Source organism: Neomonachus schauinslandi, chromosome 3 (assembly GCF_002201575.2).
Source record: "Neomonachus schauinslandi chromosome 3, ASM220157v2, whole genome shotgun sequence".
NCBI classification, from domain to species: Eukaryota; Metazoa; Chordata; class Mammalia; order Carnivora; family Phocidae; genus Neomonachus; species Neomonachus schauinslandi.
The window spans coordinates 178,877,298-178,894,167 of record NC_058405.1 but is presented as its reverse complement, the minus strand read 5'-3'; the positions used below and the strand labels follow the sequence as shown (position 1 = coordinate 178,894,167).

At 46.8% G+C, this 16,870-nt stretch overlaps 1 protein-coding gene across 1 annotated transcript in view; it reads left to right on the top strand.

Annotated features, from left to right (window-relative positions):
- Window positions 1–2,836: 2,836 nt before the first annotated feature.
- SERPINE2 (serpin family E member 2) overlaps window positions 2,837–16,870 on the top strand; it is a 61,988-nt gene continuing 47,954 nt past the window's right edge. The window contains exon 1 of the mRNA XM_021682946.2: window positions 2,837–3,052. The gene's annotated coding sequence lies outside the window, so the exon portion shown is untranslated. The remainder of the gene's footprint in view (window positions 3,053–16,870) is intronic.

Genomic DNA, 16,870 nt, shown 5'->3' with positions numbered 1-16,870 from the left:
TGGCTGTTCCTGGGCACCAACTGAAGCAGGAACACAGCTGCTTTGGGGCAAACCTCTAATGATGGATGTCAAAGTGCCTTGTCACTTGAATGTCATGGAAAGCTTAGGAGATTGCTTCTGTATCCTCTTGCTGGAATCAGGAGGGCCAGCCAACACCAGCCATGCACATTCTGTAGCAAGCGTAGTTGGTATTCCCCACATATCCTAGTGGCAGAATGGGTCTTTGTCTTGAATCACTTCCCTTTGGGAGACACTCATTGGCAGTCCCATCCAATGTCCAAGGAGAGAGAAAGGCACATTCGTGGTTGGGCTTAGCTTAGCAGATTAGTTAACACTGCATCCTGTCTGATTTCAGAATTGACAAGTCATGGACAGTATTGCTCAAAATGTTCCTTTGACAGTACTGGGTAGAACAGGGAAGTGAATGCCAGTCATTAAAATGTAAACGAAAGAGGTAAGTCCCAAAGACTTCTGACTGTCTTTTATAGCTGAAGAGACCAGACCCTAATTACGCTCTAATTGGGAAAATAAAACGTTTTCTCCCTAAAAAAATGTTGGCTCCATTAAAACAAGAGACCAAAACCCTTTAAAATAGTACCTGTGCATTCCTTCAAAAACTTAAACGGACTCTAAATTTTAATTTGCAAAAAAATTAACCAAAGTGTTTGAGATATAAATCAATATATCAAATGTTAATCTTCTGATTGAGATATCATCTAATAGTTTTGCAAACTGTTACTATTGGGGAAAACTGGACAAAGTATACCAGGGACCTCTCTGTGTTAGTTCTTGCAACTGCATGAGAAACTACAATTATCTCAATAAAGATTTTCAATTAAAAAAAGTGATTTGGCCAGAAATGGATGCAGGGCATCAGGCAGGCTTTCCTAAACGGGCTCTACCCACATTTCTTTGTTCTAATTTATTTCTCCATCCACTAGTTCCCTGAATGACTCCCTTCCATCTGGAAGAGGCTACTCCCAGCTGCTCAAACACAGCTCTGGGCTTTTCTGCTCTTAGCTTCTCCCTCCACTTCATTCCTCCCAGGTCCAGCTGGGCCTCCCAGTCTAGAGTAAGCCCTAACCCGTTGCCTGCAGCAATACTTAACCATGTCAATAGTCAGTTGGCCCTCGTTCACCTACCAGTCAACAAATATTTATTGAGCAACTACTGTACATGTCATATTGGCTCTAGGCACTAGGGATGGGGTGAGGTGAAAACCATGGTGAACTGGTTTCTCTTCCCTGCTTTCTGGGAGTATATTTTCTATTTATTTATTTATTTTTTATTATGTTATGTTAATCACCATATGCAAGCTGGTGCAGCCACTCTGGAAAACACTATGGAGGTTCTTCAAAAAGTTGAAAATAGAGCTACCATACGATCCAGCAATTGCACTACTGGGTATTTACCCCAAAGATACAAATGTAGGGAGTATATTTTCTAACGAGAAAGGGTGGAAAAGAACTAGCCAAGAAAAATGTAAAAGAAAAAAAATTCAAAGGATGATGAGTGCTATGAAGAAAGTAGTAAGTTGGAAAAAGTTGGAAGTGACTTTAGGTCAAGTGATCAGGGAAGGTTTCCTAGAGAAGGTGACATTTGAGTTGTGACCTGAGGTATAAGGAGGCAGTCATAAGCCGATCACAGGGGCCGGGGGGAGAGCATGTTAGGCAGACAGAACAAGGAAAAAGCTTTTATATCCTGCCGTGTAATTAAATACCATTATTAGGCACGACTGTAAAATAATGAAACAGGTTTCCTTTTTGTGGACTGGGAGCCAACCCTCCCATAGCATGCTTCCCTGTAAGAGAGTCTGTGAATACCCTCAGGCTGGCCCAGATTTTACACTTTTAAAAGTGACTCCTTCACCCCAACACACACACCGTCTAGCATGGCCGCCTATACACCAATTGTAGATCATCCAAGTTGCTCTCATCAGGAGATGCAACCTTATTTCACGGCTGTGTCTTAGGAGATTTACCACATTTCCTTCTCACAGTTGGGGCCGTGGGCCTGCCGGTGAGGATTCGGCACTGAGGGCAACATAAATTATGTCATTAAAGTTGTGTCCCCACAAACCCAAGTTGACGCGAAGAAGGACTGCATGTAGGAGATCTGGGTAATACAGCTGGGAGCCAGAGGGTGATATGTCGCCTGCCACCGGGGGCCGCGCCTCTGTTGCGCACAAGGTCCCATCCGTTGTAGTTACCGACTGGGAAGGGCTGGATTCCCAGGACTCTGCGGGTACCTCACGCTGTCACCGCAGCCACGAATCCAGATTTCTAGACTCCCTTGTCTGCCATCCGCCTACGGCGACCAGCCGACCAGGAGAAGTCGGCTCCGGGTCACCCTGCGAAGCGTCTCGAGGGGCGCTCTGCCCCTCCCTGGCCGCGACCCGGCACCGTTATCCCCATCACCCAGACCGGTGGGCACGGTCCCGGGGCACCCCCGTGTCTCCCCCAGGGGGCAGCCAAGACGACTTGCCAGCGTCCCCGGAACGCGCCGCGAGCCCTTGGGTCCCTCCCTGTCCCCACACACGCCCGGACCCCGTCGACCCACGTGCAGCTCGGCGGGGGCTGGCGCCGCACCCCGAGCTCGGCGCGTCTCCCGGAGCGATCCGGGCGCAACCCCACGACGTGGAGTGTTTGGGGGCGGCAGCCGCGAGGCCGCGGCCAGAGTGGGGGCGTCCCGGCGTGCGGGCGCTGGGACGCTGCGGCCCACTGGCACACAAAGGAGGCGGCGGGAAGGCGGGGCGGGGCGGGCCGGGGGCGGGGGCGGCAGGAAGGGGCGGGGGCGGGGCGGGCGGCGATAAAGCCCCCGCCGCCGCGGCCGCCCAGCCTGCGCTGTGGGACTGCCGGGCTGCTCGGGCTGCGCGGCGAGTGCAGGCGCCGCCGCCTCTTCGCTTCCCCGACCTGCCTCGCCGCCGCCGCCGCTGCTCTCCGTCCTCCGACTCTCCGCCCCGCCGCCACCCGGCTCCGGCTCCGGCTCCGGTTCCGGCTCCGGCTCGGGCCGCTCTCCGCCGCCGCCACCTGGGGATCCCGAGCGAGGGGTGGTGAGTACGGGCTGCGCGCCCCGCGGCCGATCGCGGGCGCCCGGGGCCGGGAGGGGCGCGGCCGGCGTGCCCCCTGCGCCGGCCACGGTCCCGGGGCTCTGCGCGCCGCCCGCTCCGCGACCTTGCGCCCGGCCCGGAGGCTGCGGGGCGTGCGGGGCGAGCGGGGCCCCGGGGCGGCGACGTCGAGGCGGAGGAACTTTCTCAGCCTCCCTCGGGCTGCCTCGGCCGAGACTGCGTGCGCGCCCGGCTCTGTGCCCGGCCCGCGGGGAGCCGGAGGAGGACCCGGGCCGGGCGAGGAGGGGCCGCGACGGCTGTGGTGTCCAGGTGTGCCCGCAGCTGGGAGTCCCGGGGCCGGCGTGGTTTGTGCGGGCGCATCCTCGCTGGCGCCGGTGACCCTGAACCTGAGGTACCCAGGTACTAGGCAGGCGTCCTCTACCCTGTACTTTGCGTGTGCGCTGCCTGTTGGGGAAAGACAAACCGACTCTGTGGTTACCGCTGCCCGATCAGGGTTGGGGTGACCAGTGGTTTGGGGGAGAGCCTTTAAATTGGCCTCTGGCAATCAGTTCAACCCTATGGAGCAGATTTTTGCTATTTTCATCATCTGTAGAAATGGGAATCAAGACAGTGATTAGTGGCTACAGGTAAGGTGAAAGTGTACTCAGAAATTCTGGGCGGAATTAGGTATTTAATTTGCCTACGAACTGAGCGGGGATGGAAGGCTTCTATTACATAAGACAGCACTCCACCTTCAGGTGTTATGGGAGATGCTACTGAAGGTTTTAATGTTTTAAGATTTTTTTTTTTTTATTTATTTATTTGAGAGAGAGAATGAGATAGAGAGAGCATGAGAGGGGGGAGGGTCAGAGGGAGAAGCAGGCTTCCCGCAGAGCAGGGAGCCCGATGCGGGACTCGATCCCGGGACTCCAGGATCATGACCTGAGCCGAAGGCAGTCGCTTAACCAACTGAGCCACCCAGGCGCCCGGTTTTAATGTTTTAATGAACGAAAAATAATCATGTGTGTCTCTCTTGAGAAATCTCAAATGCTGCTGTGTCTTGCTTTGACCACTTTGCAGAGAACGTTCTTATATTTAGCATCAACATAAAAAGGTGTTTGAAGGTTTGACTGGCTCTTTCAAGCCAGGAAGCAGTTTACTTCTCTGAACTGTTCAGGAACAATTTACGTGATAATTTTGTACTTTGGAGATTTTATATCCCAAGTTGAACAGAGATAACTGGAAGAAATGTAAGCATTGCTAATTTGTATATCTAAAAGCAAACTTCAGAAATTGAAGATACTTTCAATGCTGTCTGCATATCTAAATCAGTAATTGTTGCTGTTTGCAGTATTTCAGCAAAAATTATCTTCAGCTATGCAAATGAAGGTGTTAGCCTAAATAATCTAAGCATCCTTTCAACCCCCAAATTTTGATTCTAGATTAAAATGATGTTTGAAAATATTGTACAGTGTAGGGCAGTTACTGAAGGTCATAAAGATGTCATCCATCCTTTATTCTAAACAAAAATGAATCTATGCGGAAAATCTCTGCTTCCTATGAACTTCACATATTAGTGTAATTTTAAAAGAACAAAAATGACTCAGTCTCCAAAGGACATTAGTTTTTAAGTTCCACCCATGGGTGAATAAATACCAGTGAGAGATTGAGGTATTAGAGTTGGAAATGAGCCATGTCCCACCCACCCCTCTGTGTGACCATCCTCTGCCAGCTAGTCATCTCCTTCAGGGACTTTGGCTCCTGGGCTTTTGCTCCCCCTCCTGTCCCAAAGTCCATGTAGGGGATGCTCTCTATTCCCACTTCCTTGACCATCTCAAATCCAGTGACCTCCACCCGCTCTAGCAACTGAGTCCTCTAACTATATTGAAGTCTTGCCCTCGCTCAGAGATGCTCATCTTCTGAAATCAGAAACAGTGTCTCAATGTCTCAATCACAAGTTCCTGCCTTCCGGGTTGCAAACTGGTGCTCCCATTGCAACTCTTCCTCAACACAAGAGACCTCTTTCCCTCCTTCCGGTTTAACAGGTGACTTCATGGCCCACTCTACCTGGAAAGTAGGGGCCACTGAATTGAAGTCTCTCCATGTCCTACCCCATTTCCCTCCTACAAACTTCTCCAAATTTACCCCCTCATCCAAGACATCTTCTTAAGTGCCTGCTGTGTCCAGGCGCTTTACTTGGCTCTGAAGTGTGATAAATACAGCAGATCCTTGCTGTCTTGGAACGGTCATTCTTGTGGGAAGAAACAGATGAAAAGCAAACATAATTATGCTATGATAAAATGAATAGGGTAGAATAATAGAAAAAAATCAAGTTGGGGCAGGGAACTCAGGGAAGATTAGAGAGAAGGCCTCCCTTTGGCACTGCCTAGGGTCTCTCCATGAACTCTTTCCTAATTTAACAGTATTTTTAGAATGCCATCATCTTCCTTGTCCCTGCACCCCCACCTCCTCTCTAGTGACCACTGTGTCTCCCGGGCTTCTCAAATGAGTTAACATTTCCCCCATTGTCTGCTTTCTTCTCAGCTCCTTGTGAGCTGGCCAGAGGCTCCGCCAAATAGGAGAAGACCCCACAATTCCTGAACAGTGATCCTGCACATTCTCTCTAGACTTCCCTGTAGCATTGGATATGGACCTTTCCTTCCTTTTGGATACTTTTCCTTTCTTCCCTAGTTGCCGTGTCCCCCTGGTTTTCCCTCTGCCTCCATTGCCTCTCCACTACCTCCTGGGGTTACCCAGGGCTCTGTCCTGATCTCTGTTCTGCTTTATACAGAGTCATTGGGTGAAGCACATTCCCCAAGCCTCAGCTATCTCCAATACAAAGTAAGTCCCAGATTGGTGTCTCCAGCTAGTTACCTACAGTCCAGTGGGCTTATCCATCCAGCCTCGTAGGCAAACAACCCACAGTGAGTCCAAGACTGACTGATTTTAGTTCTCACCATCCACCCCAGACCCATTCCATCATTGGCCAAAATTTGCTTTGCTTTTTTTTTGGTGGCGGCTCTGCCAGTCACCAGGATATTAAAGCAGAAACCTTCTGGAAAGGCTAGACTCCTTCAGCACTCCCCGCATGCAGTCACCAAATCCTGTTGCTTCTCCATGCTGTGAAATCACCTAACCCTCTGCTCTAGTCACAGTGGCCCGGCCCTGCTTCAGAGGCCAGAACCGGCAAAATGGTGGCCAGCGTGCCATTTCCAGTTGGCAGATGTGTTGTTGGCCTGAACAAAGTATACAAAAATTGAGTTAATATTAGAAATATTAAAATGCCACTTGCATTTATAGCTTCTCTTAAAAATCAGAAGACCTGGAACACGAGGCCTCCAGTCCCATGTCGCAACACTTGGCTCGTGTGGAATTTCCAGCACCCAAGTATGCTGGTGGTCGCTTGCTTCTTGGTTCTCCCTGGACCCGTGGTCTTCATTTACGGTCTCCTGGCTCCCACGGGCTCCTGAGTTAGCACCCATAGGCCGGGGAGGCCAGCGGCAGCCTGTGAATCCCTGGTGCCAGGAGGTTACAGCCTCCTGCCAGATTTCTCACATCCTAGCATTGCACCCCTTTGAACTGTCTCCCACATCAGTGCTGGGGTGACTCTCCTCGGTTCCTCCAAATCCAAATCTGCTGGTGTCCCTCCTGATAGCCACCCTGCTTCCCTCTTGCCTTTGGGGCAAACCCTGACCCTGTTGTATCACGGGTTAGGCAGCTCCAGTGGAGAGGTAAGCTATTGTCTTTATGAGGTGCTGTCCCTCAGTTTCTCAACACACCTTTGAACTTCTGTAAGGAGAGTGGGGTATACATAATTCCAGTGTTACCTCACCTGTCGAGATGCAGTCTCTGCTGTTTAGAAACCCTTTCCACCGACCTCACCACCTTCCTGCTTCCTCACAACCGCCTTGGGCGCAGATGGGACAGGGTGGATTCCACAGTAGGGGAGACTGTAAATACAGAGGCAGGGGCTGCCCCAGGAGCCCTCAGCCCTTGGAACATGGCAGGCTCCGTTTAACCCCTGGTGCCCAGAGTCCTATGGCGTGCTCCCGAGGTCATTCTCTGGACCCTCGTGTTGCAGAACTCCTCTGCATTCAGCCAGGGAACTTGCCGCGGTGCTCCACCATCTTCCCAGCAACCTCTCGGGCTGCTGGCCCTTTGCAGTGACCTGACGAAGTCTACATTTTCTTCCAGTCCTTCCACCTCCCCGCCTCGTGCCCTTCCCCAAACTTTATTTTCTTGCAAAACTGAACTTCCTGCAGACTCCTCACACTGTGGTGCTGCCATGCCTCTTTGCCTGTGCTCCTACTGGACCTCGGCCTAGAATTCTCTTTCTCCATCCTCTGCGTTCATTGTCTGGCTCACTTCCCCCTTTCCGAGACTCGGGTCCTGTATCATCTGTTCCACAAAGTCTTTTCTGAAAACCACTACCCCCAGCCCTCCCTGGCACGTGTGCGCACACGTGTACGCTCCGCCCCGTGGAGGCCTCCCCGATGGGAGGTACTGCGTTGTAGCTAAGTGCTTTCCCCACTAGGCTCTAAGTGCAGTGAAGACGGACCTGTGTTTTAGCTTCATTTGCACTCACCATGGTGCATGATCCAAGGGCATTTAATGGATATCTGAACTGAACCATATTTCTATTTTTCATAAGTTTACTCCAGACTTTATGAAGGAGTGCTTATCTTTTGGGCTTGGAGGGGAGCTTCTCCACCCCCCCCCCCCCCCCCCCCCCCCGCCACCAGGACCTCCACTCCTGTTTTGGTACTTCTGCATTAAGTATATATATTTTCACAGCAAAAAAAATTTTTAAAAATTTAAAAATTAAAATCTTTTTGATCAATCGTGTCTTTTGAGATAGAACATTACTTAGAAAAAAGCAGAAGTCTAACCCAGAAGTACTTCTGTCCCTATATTCACTTCAGTTACCCTCATCTGAACCTCTTTTGGCTTGGTTCTGTCTTCCTTGAGATCCACTGGCTGGGCTGTGCCCTATTTTGTGGTTTGTACAAGGTAGGAGAATTCTCTCTGGCTTCCGTTAACCTTTTCAGTGATGGTGATGCGTGCCTTCTTGCTGACTTTTTTTTTTTTTTTTTTTTTTTTTGCGTCGGTAGTTTTTTGGCTAATATCTTCAGTCAAGTTTGATGGAAAGAGTCCTGTGTTGAGAGAGAGTCTGGGCTGTGCTGCCAATGATTTGTATAGTTAATCATCTAGAACTCAATGTTTTATCTATACAATGGGTGTGATGAAATCAAAGATGTCATTAAAAAAAAAAACAAAACAAAACCTGGGGCGCCTGGGTGACTCAGTCGGTTAAGCATCTGACTCTTGATTTCAGCTCAGGTCATGACCTCAGGGTCGTGAGATCGAGCCCTGCATTGGGCTCCACGCTCAGTGGGGAGTCTGCTTGTCCCTCTCCCTTTGCTCCTCCTTCTACCCCTCTCTCTCTCTCAAAAAAATAAATAAAATTTAAAAAAAACAAAAAAACCTAAAACTTCCTGACTTACTTTCCCTTTTGGTCCAGCTTTCTCATCAAGATCAGATCTAGATGAAATTTTTTCTTAAATGCATTATTTAATGTTTATCTACATGAAATTCTTATCCCTCTCTTTCTCTCTCTTTTTAAATCTATGAAATCACTCAGCTTGGCTCTTTAGTACTCAGAAATAGCATTGAGGGCCAACATGAAGATTTAGTTTGTATCCCCACTTAAAGGCATTTATAAAAAATGTTAAATAAATTGGGTCCCCTATACTTGATCTTCTTTGTAAACCACTGTCTCTACCCATGAATGTGCCTGTCTTCTCTTTCCCAAACCATCGTTCCTCATGAGAAGATTGTATGTCTGATCTGAAAGTCAAAGTTGGGTTAAAAAAAAAAATTACCCTTAGGTATGGAGTAGATTCAAATGCAGTAAACTACATCTTCAGGTTATTTCTTATCTTTTAAGTTCACAGTTCATCTAAGAGCACTGAAAGAGTAGTAGGATTTTATTTCTCTTTTGAGAAATGCTGCCTTTCACCCAACAGGGCGAGTCTATTTACACAGTCAATGATTCTCCCCTTATTCTGCTGTTAGGTTTCTAGGTCTGGATGTAAGCCCAGTCCAGAGAAGTTGGCATTCCTTCTGGGGCTCTTTTTTGTGCGTGGGGATGTACACTGAGCCTAAGCAATCCTCTCTTTGCAATTCCATTCCTGCATTTGGACAAACATGTCCCCTATTTCATCCTTGAATTCCTTCAAAGGTTGGGGTAGACACCCCAGTTCAAGGTCAGCCCAGGAACACCTCATGCTCTTGCTTCAGGTTGACTGTAGATGTTGCTCTTTGCTTCAGAAGGGATAATTCCAGAATTGGAACCCACTGTGCCTTTCTATTTTATTAGTTAATTCTTGGGAGAAAGATAATGTGGAGGAGATTTTAATATAAAAGGGAAAAAACCCTATGAAAAGGCAGAAAGGATTTCTTGTAGCGACTGCATATCTTGGTAAATGTACTTTTTTGTTTTGTTGTTGTAATGCCCTCCCCCACTTGCTGCAGCGAGAACTCTGGTAACCTGGGGAATTTCTCTTAAGAGCATACCAAAAATAGCATCAGCGCTTTCTCCCCCCACTTTCATTTCTATTTAGTGCCAACTAATATAGCTACAGAGAAAATAACCACTTGTTTTTGCCTAAGTTTTTATGGACCAAATCTTGAAGGTGGGTGTAGGTATGTGAGAGAGTTTAACACCACATATGAAGCCCACTTGAAAATGACTAAGGTGACTGCAAATGAAAATAAATTTTTCTTCCTTTCTTTTGAGAAAATGCCCTATAAATAATGGCAGTGCTTGCCTCTTCTACTAAATTTATTTTTCATTCTTGAAATAAGGAATCTGCTTAGGAAGAAACGATCTTGAGGGTTTGGTCACTGTTCAGATTATATGAGCTATTAACTACTGCATTATCTTTTGGTTACAAGTGCAGAAACCCAAGTCAGGGCTTAGTGATGCAAAAAGATGGGGTGCAAGGGCCGACCTAGTGGCTTACATTGCAGGCCCTGAGATGGGGGGGGTGCCTCTGGTGCAGGAGGTGACTGATACCAGAGACTCAGGGCTTTAGGGCTCTCTTCTCTCCCTCTGTGTCTCTTTGCAGGTGGTCTTTATCCTCTCAGGGACCAGCCTAATGACCCAAGAGGGAAGAGGGGCTTCCTGCCAGTTCCAGTTGGAAAAATCCTAGGGAGGCACTCTGATTGGCTCAGTTTGGGTCATGTGCCTTTCCCTGGACCAATGGCTGTGGTGAGGGGAATGGGGTACTGTGATTGGCCAAAGTCTGAGTCACATATTCAAACCTGTGGTCGGGAGGGGAAAGAGTATTGAGAGGGGTGTGCTGGACAGGCAAGTTACCCCAACTGCCATTAGTATTTGTTTTCAGTTGACAGAGGCTCTCTCTTGTCTCCTGGAGCCTCATCCCTGTCTGTAGGACAGATAGTAGCATCCTCCACTCGCTCAGTTGGGAAAGAGGAGTGTGCAGCAGCTGAAGTATCCATGGTCCTACATACAGCCTGTATGTGTCAATGCCAGAGCCTGAACCCAGGTGTGTAAATGTGCGAACTGTGGGCTGATGCCGTGAATTTTCAAAGATTTATAGCTCATCAATATTTATAACTTTTGAAAAATAAGTTCTTGTCAAATAACACGCCTCCTTTCAGAAGACCATCTTCTCAGTTGGATGCTTGATATCCTTCAGTACCACAACCAAAACTCACGGAAAGAGGCTAATATTTTTGCCTTCTGTTGGAAGTAAGCTTTTTAGACCTGTTGCTGCCCCACACCCCCGTCCAGTTTATTCCTTAGACACTTGTTTTTTGTTTTTTTTTTTCTTTCCTAGGAGTCGAACTCTAAAATTAGTACTGACCTTTGGACTGAAAAGGTAGAGTGCATTTATCCAGAGTTGAGGGAATAGCTTAGGCTGAGCTGGATAAAAGTCAACATAATCAAACAAGGACTGTGACATGACTTTTAAAAGATGCCTAATTGAGGGGCACCTGGGTGGCTCAGCTGGTTGAGTGGCCAACTCTTGATTTTGGCTCAGGTCATGATCTCAGTCCTGGGATCGAGCCCCGCATGAGGCTCCTTGCTCAGAGTGGAATCTGCTTGAGGATCCTCTATCCCTCTCCCTCTGCCCCCCACCCCACTTGTGCTCATGCATGCTCTCTCAAATAAATAAATAAATCTTAAAAAAAAAATACCTGATTGAACTTCACAAATGTGTGGAGACTTAGTTTAGAACATTGTTTGAGATATAACTTTTGTTTTTATAGATTTTTATTTGAGAGAGAGAGAGAGAAAGAGTGTGTGCACACACGTGCATGAGAGGGGGATGAGAGGCAGAGGGAGAGAGAGAGAGAGAGAGAATCTTAAGCAGGCTCCATGCCCAGTGCATTAGGCTCAATCTCATGACCCTGAGATCATGACCTGGGCCGAAATCAAGAGTTGGGCGCCTAACCAACTGAGCTACCCAGGCACCCCTTATAGTTTTTTTTTAAATAGTTACCTATTTTTTCAAAATTTGTCCTGTCTAAATGGTGTGCTTTCCCCTCCCCTCCCCTGTCCCCCTCCTCTCCTTCCTTAATACAGTGTAGTACTTAAGAGTATGGAAGGTTTGGAGGCCAATAGACTGGTCTGAATCTAGATTCTGTCAGTTACTAGCTCGAGATCAGGAGGCCATAGATGATTTACTAAACTTCTCCAAGCCTCAGTTTCTTCATTTGTGAGTTGGACATGAAGGTAACTGTGGTTTAAGTTTGGGAGGATGAGGTGGAGTATATACTTTAGGTGCTGAGCACAGGGGCTAGAATGGAGCTGCCTTCCAGGACATGACATGGCGGTAGGATTCTGTTTGTCACCGTAGTCCAGGTAAGCATTTCTCTCCTCCAGGACTCATATTTTCATTGTGTCTTTGATCTGGTGAATGAGGGACTTGCTCTGTGTGTTCCCATGCTTGGTTTCCAGACCTGTAACACCCTCGGTAGGCAGTACTCCCAGTGATCAGCTCCCTGGTCATCTGTCCTTTCCCCAGGCTTCTAGCTCTTCTAATATTGGCTGTGGAGCAAAGGATGGTCAGTGCGGGGAAATAAACTCCCTCTCACACCTGTGTGAGGAAATGTAAACAGCTGTGGTACCAGGAGGTCTTTCTCGGGGCACATTGCAGGCTAGCCCTGTCAGGTTGGGTGCTTTATATATATATATGTTAATTATGAAGAATTAATAAATGTCTCTGCAGCAGAAAAATAATCTGTTTGGTTTAATATTTGGGTCTTTGCAAATGTGGTACCCAGAGTCTTCTCTTTTTGTTCTTGTTTTTCAGACTGTGAAAAAGTCCTGTATCCAGTGATATCCACTGATATCCAAATACCCAGAAATAATCATTTTGAACACATACTGAATAGATTTTAAACACACAGTCCTTTAATAATGACTTGATTCCCTCAATATGCAGAAGATTTTCTATGAATGTTGGACTAGCCTCAGCAAACCTTCCCGGATAGGAAATGTATCTTCTGCTGCCATTAGTAGGAGATTTTAGGATTTTACTGGCAAATAGCCACTTGGGATTTTACGCAGCACTCAGTGTATGTCCACACCTGAATTGTTGCTCGGTGTATGTCCACACCTGAATTGTTGCTCGGACAATGGGATGCAAGGTGCCAGGGAGATTGATACTGTGTGACAACTTAATTATAAGGAGAGCTTCCTTTCCCTAAAGGTGTGGATATTCTCTTTGAAATTAATTCACAGACTCATATCATCTTATGCCAAACCTGTGTTCATTTCTTAATGACACTTAATTAAAATAGCAATTTAGAGGATTGGCCAGAGATGCCAAAGTATGCATAGTCAACCTGTCCTTGTGCAGCACGGTGGTAAATCATGAGTATCAAAGTGCTAATCATACTCAACGGTGAATTAATTCAGCAAGTACTGAACACATAGTTGTTTCCATGCATGTATGTTACTCATTAGCCTACAATTTCTTTTAGGTAGGGTAAGTATGTAGTTTTTACATGTACAATGGCAAAATCATGCTTTTTGTCTTTCTCTCTACCTTGTGTTGTGGTTCTTTGTGTTTTATCTCCCCTGTTAGGAACCCTCGAGGATTTTTTTGGTTTATCTTATCCTCCTGGGTTACCTGATGCCGAGGAGCCCAAAAGGGAAGTAGGAAATGAAAGAGCGTGGATCTTCAGTGTGTCAAGTACTGTTAGGCACATTTTATACATGATCTTATTGAATCTCAACCACCCTTGGAAGGTTGAAATTAGTCCTAGCTGGCAGGCGAGAAAACGGAGATTGGGGTGTGTGGAGCACCCTGCTGAGAATCTCACCCATGAGATGGATATTCACTCAAAGTCTGCGTGTCTCCGCAGTGGAGATCTTTCATCCTAAAACATTGTTTTCAGGGAGTGACTGAAACTAGACAGTGGTGTCTGGGCAACAGCACAGGGCCTCACACATGAGAGGTCAGAGCATGCTGGACAGGGTGAACTTGGGAATCAGATGAACCTGGGTTTAAGCCCCAGCTCTGCAGTTAGTCGTTTGATGTCCACAAAATACTTTCCTCTCTGGGCTTCATTTCCAGAGCTGGAGAATGGAGCTTATGAGGATATTCCCTTCTTTGTAGAGAAAGCTAGCAGTGTTGCTGATTCACAGACAGGGAGATAGCAAATAGTGACGTAAATCATTTGGCAAGGTCAGGGCTAAGGCAGGTTGAGCACTCGGGTCTCTGCTCCTGTCCCTTGTCACCTCTCCAATCACCAAGTCTGGGTACAGCAGCCAGAACTGCCATCACCTATCATCTGCCCTTGATTAGCCCCCAGAGCACCCCGCTGACTTGGGGACACTCACCATCCATCCCTTAGAGCCACTTGGTGGATTCATGTCTCCTCTTCTCTGTGTTGTTCACCCCCATCTTCTTGAAGAGGATTATTCCCAGAGAGTAAAGAGATTCCCCAAGACTTATTCCTGATGCATCTGCCCCACACAAGACTTCAAAAGTGGCAGCCCTATTGTGTTTGGGTGCATTTGGTTTAAGAATTAGCTTTTCAGCCAGACACTCTGAGGGACCTAGAACTCTCCACAACACAGGTTGACCTTTGAGGATCTCATATGTTTCGATTAGAAAGGGCATATCTGTGATACTTTAACAATCCAAGATGAACAATTTCACAGATCGGTGACCCTTTAACAGTTCAAGAACCATGGTACACTGTCGTGGGCGGACGCAACAAGGGGGTACATTTTCTGTAGAGGATTTCAGTGCAGTGGTAAAAATACCTCAAAATTGGTTAGCTTTTTATTATCATCAGGTACCATGGTGATCAACTCTTCTTCCCCTGGAGCAGACCCATCAGCCTGACTGACCCCCAGTACTGCACTAGGTCAGTAATAGTTCACTGCCAAAATGAGTGCTTTGCATGAGATGTCTGGGAGGCCAGACCGGAGGGGTTAGTGTGGGCTCAGTCACTGGGAAGGCTGCACAGAAGCCCTCTCCCTTCCCTCTTTGTAGGGAGGGACTTCAGGAGAGCAAGCAGTGTGTGATCCCGATGACTAGTCTAGTCGTGGTGCCAACGTAAGTCATGGGCTGTGGAAGCTCTTTACGTGCATGGCCCCCCTGCATTCTCTTGACAGCCTTGAAAGGCTGGTGGCCCAAGGTGGTTCTGTAGATGAGGAACCCGGAGGCTCCATGAGATTCGGGAATGAGGGCAAGTGATGGATAGTCTCCGGGTCTCTGTCTCCTTCTGCATGAAATAAAGGTAGGAATGCCCAGCTTTCCAGGAAGCTAGGAGGCTCAGCAGTGCTAATGCTAAAGCCCTTTACTCAGAGAAGGTTCTTAAATATCAGTTACTACCAACGGTTGTGCACGGGAGAGGTAAGTCTATGCACAATGTGAAATATTGTCAAGTAGCTGATAAACGCAAATGTCTAGATAGCCCTCGTGGGTAATGCAGTCCTTATTTTTTTTCTTTTGCATTATTCTCCACAAAACCTTTTCTGCTCTAAATTTTGTCGATTGCTACTTACTGATTTGTAATAATAATAAGAGTTGGCCCATTTAGTCTTTCAAGTGCTCTCCATGAGTAAATACAAGGAGGTAACCCCTTCATGGAGGAGAGATCAGTTCTCTTAAAAAAAAAAAGAAAGAAAGAAAAGAATGTTAGTGGGCAACTTCGAAAAGGTGTGAAGCCTTACAGCTTTTCCTTTCATTGAATGCTCATGAGTACAAGACACTGGAGAATATAAAACTGCATCAAGGCTTGGTCTCTTCCTGGTCAGGCATGCAAGGCAAAAGTAGTGCAAAGTGATGCCTTAATAAGTTATTAAGAGGCACCAAAATGTATAATTTTTCTCTGTGAAAAAAGTGTTTTCTAATTTGAAAACTGTGTGCGTGACTACGAAAGGAAAAATTTCCCCAGGATCATTCCTCAGGGAAATTGGGGGTTGCTATATATTAGGGTCCTTTCAAAATCTCCCATTTGCAAAGATCATGATAAGTTCATTAGTCAGAGTTCACCAAAAGCCCTGGATGGATGAGACTTATGAGTGAGTCTTGCAAACAAAGGGAGAAGGGCACATAAGCCTGCCATCCCCTTAATCAGTATTTATTCTGAATGTTCATAGAGGTTGCACTGTACAAGAGGGTTTTTTAAAAAAAAAAAAAAGGCACAGAATTAGAATACAGATTTAGTAATTATTCCTGACGTCATGACTTCACAATTGCCAAATTTTAAATGCTGTGTTCATTAAGATAATGCTGATTGCTATAATAAATAAACCCAACTATGTACCATCTCACAAACTTCCATTTGCATAATGCCCAAAATGGGCACGTCTGTTCCAAACCTGGTGATTCAGGGAGCCAGCCTCTTTCCATCTTCCGGCTCCACTTGATTTAGCAGGCAGTTTCCAAGGTCATGATGCTTGTCAGCATCAAGCTGGTGGAAGCAGAAAGATCACAGAGGTTTGCATATGGCAGCTCTTGATGGGCCAGGTCTAAGAGTGGCATACATCACTCCTGTTCCCATTTTATTGAACACGTTTCAGTCTCATGGACACTCCCACGTACAACAGAGGCTAGGAAGTGTAGCCCTAGCTCTGTGTTTGGGGAGGAGAAGGAATGGGTTTGCTGAGATAGCTACTCTCTGTTAAATGAAGTTTCATGAAGACTATAAGGCACTTTAAAAAGTCACACAGTAACATGCCGTGGCGATCATGTATATATTTTCTTCTATGAAGGCAACTGTCTCGATGGCCTATGAAGGACTTCGTATGGCTTTGGAGAGATTTTTCAGTGACAGTGTGGCACATAGATTTGAAAAGTGCTGTATCATAGGCAACTTGGACAAAAAGATGATGTGCTTGGGAAAGTTGTTAGACAACTTGGAGTGATGACAGGCTTGGAGAAGATGTCTGGGAAACCTCTGAGTTAAATTGCTTCATGGAAGGGGAGAATGGAAAGAAAAGTACCATTTCTAAATCATAATATATGTGATTTCACATGTTCATCATGAAGTTTATTTAGTCAGGTTGACCAAAACTTGGGTGGGCAGGAGCGGGAGGTGTTGGGGATCTTCTCGTTGGGAAAAAGAGGAAGTCCATCTTAAATGGGAGAGAACCATCTACTCCAGCACATTGGGTAATTAGAACTTAATCAAAGAAATAAAGACTTTCACCCTACAAGACGGAGTGTCTTTCCAGTGTGGGAGAGGGTCGTCAGATACACTGGGAACACCAACACTGGGAAAGACGAAAGCTGGGGAATGGGATCAATGCCAATGCTGAGTTCTGACTGA